This window comes from Cicer arietinum, chromosome 7 (genome assembly GCF_000331145.2).
Source record: "Cicer arietinum cultivar CDC Frontier isolate Library 1 chromosome 7, Cicar.CDCFrontier_v2.0, whole genome shotgun sequence".
Lineage (NCBI taxonomy): Eukaryota > Viridiplantae > Streptophyta > Magnoliopsida > Fabales > Fabaceae > Cicer > Cicer arietinum.
The window spans coordinates 36,294,054-36,298,987 of record NC_021166.2 but is presented as its reverse complement, the minus strand read 5'-3'; the positions used below and the strand labels follow the sequence as shown (position 1 = coordinate 36,298,987).

Here is a 4,934-nt window from a genome sequence, read left to right as displayed (position 1 = left end):
CTAACAAAATCATTGTGGGAACGATAATTTTTACTACGCTATAATACTATGCACTTGCGATCTTATCAAGTTTTTGGTGTCGTTGTCGGGGATTTTGTTTTTGATATTAATTCTCTTTTTCTATACCGATTAGACTAAAAAATTTCATTTTTCATTTTTATTTATTTTTTATTACCGATTTTTCTCTCTTTGAATGCGAAGAATCTAAAGTCTTGGGAATCATGACGAACCAATACCCGAGATAGAAAGATTTTTTCATAGGGCTGAAAATATTTATGAACAAGAATAATATTTAAAAATGGTTGAAAATAGAACCTTGAAAGGATATGCCTATCTCAATACTATGATAGCGCATTCGAGTATTGCGCGCCCAACGGTAGAGGCTAACAATTTTGAATTAAAACCTTCGTTGCTATCTATGATACAACAAAACCAATTTTCTGGTACTCCAACAAATGATCCAAACTTTCATTTGTCTATTTTTTTAGAGTATTGTGATACTTTGAAAATGAATGGAGTGACGCCATTAGACTAAGACTTTTCCCTTTTTCATTAAGGGATAGAGCTAGAGTTTAGCTACATTCATTGTCTTCTGAATCCATTACCACATGGGATCAGTTAAAGCAAGCATTCCTTGCTAGATATTTTCCACCAAGCAAAACTGCGCAATTGAAAAGTCAAATCACAAGTTTTTCTCAAAAGGAAGGAGAATCCCTCTATGAAGCGTGGGAGCGCTTTAACAAGATGTTGAGATTGTGCCCTCATCATGGGCTGGAGAGATGGCTAATTATCCATACATTATACAATGGACTTCCATACACTACAAGAATGACGGTGATGCTGCTACAAGAGGAACATTGATGAACAAAAACATAGAAGAAGCTTTGATGAACAAGAACAAGAGCACATAACAATGCACAACCATTGGAAATCAAGAGCACATAACAAAGAGGACCCTTTTCAAATACTTATAATCAAGGGTGGAGGAATAATCCAAATTTTTCATACAAAAATCCTCCCCTTAATCCCATCCCCCAACCATTGGTTAGACATCCCGATTTCCAAGGACCAAGGTCTTTCAACAGCCTCCCAAAGTCTAGCTTAGAAAACTTGCTGGAAAATTTTGTGTTGACTTAAACCAAATAAAATGAAGAGTTTAAAAATAAAAACTAGTCAATGAATGAAACACTTAGGTAGTTAGCATCTAAGGTAGATTCCATGGCCATACACAATAAAATGTTGGAAACACAAATCACAACGTGGCTCAACAAGTTGCTTCATCCTCTAGATCTCTCAGTGTATTCCCGGGGCAGCCTGAACATAACCGCAAGGGATAATTAAATGTTGCCACCTTAAGAAACATAAACAAATTAGAGAAATCCACGGGTAGTGATGTGAAAGTGAATGTTACGGATGAGAGTGAAATAATCTAACCATCAAGTGAAAGGGTAGATGAGAAAAAAGAATGTAAGAACATAGGTGCACCTAAGAGGGGCGGGTGAATTAGGTGTTTAGAAATTTTCTTTTTTTAGAGATTTAGTGATCGATTTTTCTAATTAAGGTAGTGTATGGAAAAGATATATAGCAGAAAAATAATGAACACAATGATAGTATCCTGGTTCCCCTTATGACCAATGGTACATCCAGTCCTCTTACACACCACAAGAGATATTTCCACTATTGTTAGAATATGTACAAATCCCACCCTAGGATCTCTGCTATAAATTTCTAACACACTTCCTAAGATAGCACACCACTATCTTAGATTAGACTACTTGAAGAAAGTACACCACTTTCTTTAAAACAATACAATAACTTCAATGATTTTGTTCAACAATGTTCTTGACTATGAACAAGAATATAATAGTTTGTACAGTGATATCAATCCAATATAATTTCAATTACACTATAGAAATTTTTTCAATAATATGACAATGTAAAATCTGTACTTGAAATATAAAAGTGAAACTTTGAATAAATCAAAACATTTCATAAAGTTTGTCATAAGTTTGTTCAAGGTTTGATAGTAGGATCGGTTCTGAATAAACTGATGTTATGGGGTATTTATACTCCATAGACATCACTTCAGATTAGTGGCCATCGTTTCTAGAGGTTTGATGAAGAAATACAATGATCCGGAACCATTTCAGAATTGAAAAATTGGATTGTTTCTAGTTGTATTCGACTACAGCTTGTGTGTAGTCGAATACATATCCGTTTAACGTTCAGTTTTATTTGAATTTTGAAGCTTGTATTTGAATACACAATTTTGTATTCGAATACAGATGTTTGAATTTGGCCACTGACTTGGTTTTGTATTCGGCTACACCAAGTTGTAGTCAAATACAAATGTGCAGTTTTAGCTATTGACTTATCACTCGTATTTGAATACATTGTCTCGCATTCAAATAAAAATGTTCAGGTTTAGCTACTGACTTAGCACTCGTATTCGATTACACCATCTCATAGTCGAATACAGATGTTCAGTTTTAGCTATTGACTTGTCTGTATTTGGCTACACCATGTTGTATTCGAATACAACATTGTATTTTATCAAACATATTATTTTCAAACATTATTTATATAATTTGACACTTTGAAAATCCTTTTGATGCATATGCTAAAATGAAAGGTTCTCATGTGCATTTGAAATATACGAATATTAGATTGCATCATGTACCTTTACATTATAAAACTTCTAGCATATTTGATCATAGTTGTCTTTGATTGTTTGACTTCTTTTTGAGCTTGCAACTTGATCACTTTCCTTGGTCTTTGTCTTTATAAAAAACATAAGTATTTTACATTCTCCCCCTTTTTGATAATGACAAAATCTTGTTGTTGTTGAGACTTCAAAGTGTTTGATCGTTTTAATCTTTCTCCCCCGTAATACATGCTTACGCCCCCTTTGAGCTTGAGTTCATGCCATCATGTTTTAAACATTTTGAAGACCTACAAAAGTTTTTAACAACAAAAACATACATATTTTCTCCCCCTTTTGACATGATCAAAAAGAAGGAAAAACAACAAATAAAATACCAAGCATATATAGGGAAAATCGCGAATCTACACGATTTTCTGGAAACATGTGTTCGAATACATACAATGTGTATTCGGCTACGATATCAATTTTTTTTTAAACGAAATTTTCATTAAAAAAAGACATGTAAAGCACATATTCATATTTATAGAACACATAAACATTAAAAAATCAATTTTATCAACATATCAAGCGAATATTTTAGATGCTGAAGAGAAGTGACTTACAAAGAATCAATACCTTGTATTAGTACATTTCTTGACCCAGACATAATGCCCATTTGGAGTACCAAATTTATTAAAATGACAAGCATTTAGTGTGTGGCCATTTTGACCACAATAAAAGCATGTAGGAGTATATTTACTTGTATATTTACTTGTATATGTATGTATATGAGGTTTCTTTTGAATAAAATTCTTTTTATAATAATGATGATCTTTTTGCATAATTATAAATTTTTCTTTGTTGGATTGTTTACTTGCCTTAACAAAGATGGTTTTATTTATACTATGTTTATCAAATTTTGAGTAACCATGATAACTTTTGTCATTAGAATATATTTGCATATTAAGGACCTTTTTCATATCTTTCAATTACTTTATTTAATTGGACAATTTTGAAAGAAAGAGAATCACATTTATTGTATGTAAATTCTATTTTAATTTTTCAGAATCTTTTTCTATAGTGTCAATTTTGTCTTTAAGAGATGAAATTTGTTTCTTTTGAGTTGACACTATTTTGAACAGATTTTTACATTCCATAAGTAATTCTTTAATTTCTTTTTGAACATCATTATACTCAATAAATTATTCACTATTAGTATCATTATAATGAGAGACTTTGTTACTAACCTCTTCTTCTTCGTCGGATTGGTGTGATGCCATCAATGCAACTTTTGCACATTCGTCACTTTCTGACTCCGAAGATGAACTGACTTCATTGTCCTCCCATGCTATATAGGTCTTTTTGGATTCTTTCTTCTCGTGATCGCTTTTTTTAATATTTGGGCACTCTGCTTTTATGTGTCCTTGTTTGCCACACTCAAAACAAGTGAAGTTTTGATTCGAAGTGGAGACATCATTTTCCCTGAAAGTTTTTCTTTTCTTTCCAAATTTATAAGTTTTTATTTTCTTGTGTTGAAAATAGAAGAGGACTCCCAAGTCCCAATTCTTCTTGGGAGACCTTTTCTAGCCACAACATGAGTTGTTATTCATGTGAAACATGGAAAGCTTGTCTTCAATGTGGGTGATGAAAAGATTGAATTTAATTTGTCTAACCTTATGAAAAGTCCTTATCTTGAAGATTCTTGTTGTAGGGTCGATTAAATTGATCATTGTGTTAAGGGGTGTCCTTAAGGACCACTCTCGCAAGATGGGCTGGAAGCATGCTTGATTGGAAGTACAAGTCATGAATACTTGGCAAAGGAAGCTGATGTATATGCTAACTTGTTGGATGAAAATCCTCCTCTTCCAAACTTAAATTTTGAGGCATTAGCAGCATAAAATTCAACACCTCTCCCAAAAGAGGCTCCACAAGTAGAACTTAAGCCTTTGCCCTCAAATCTTAGGTATGAATTACTTGGCAAAAATTCTACATTTCCTATAATTGTAAGTTTTGAATTAAAAGGTGAAGAAATTGAAAAATTCTACATCTCAGGTATGAATTAAGGAGTTAAAGGGAATTAATCCATCCATTTGAATGCATAAGATACTACTTGAAGAGGACTATAAACCCTCTATTGAGCATCAAAAGAGGTTAAATCCTAACATAAAAGAAGTTGTGAAAAAAGAGGTACTTAAACTCCTAGATGCCAGGGTAATTAACCTTATCTCTGATAGCGAAAGGGTTAGTCCCATTCAATTATTTCCAAAAAAAGGAGGTATTACTGTTGTTA

The 4,934-nt window shown here is 32.7% G+C and overlaps 1 non-coding gene across 1 annotated transcript; it reads right to left on the bottom strand.

The window, feature by feature from the left end:
• Window positions 1-667: 667 nt before the first annotated feature.
• LOC113784751 (small nucleolar RNA R71) lies at window positions 668-773 on the bottom strand. Its single transcript, XR_003470876.1, has one exon. It is a non-coding gene; the product is annotated as a small nucleolar RNA R71 (small nucleolar RNA).
• Window positions 774-4,934: the final 4,161 nt, after the last annotated feature.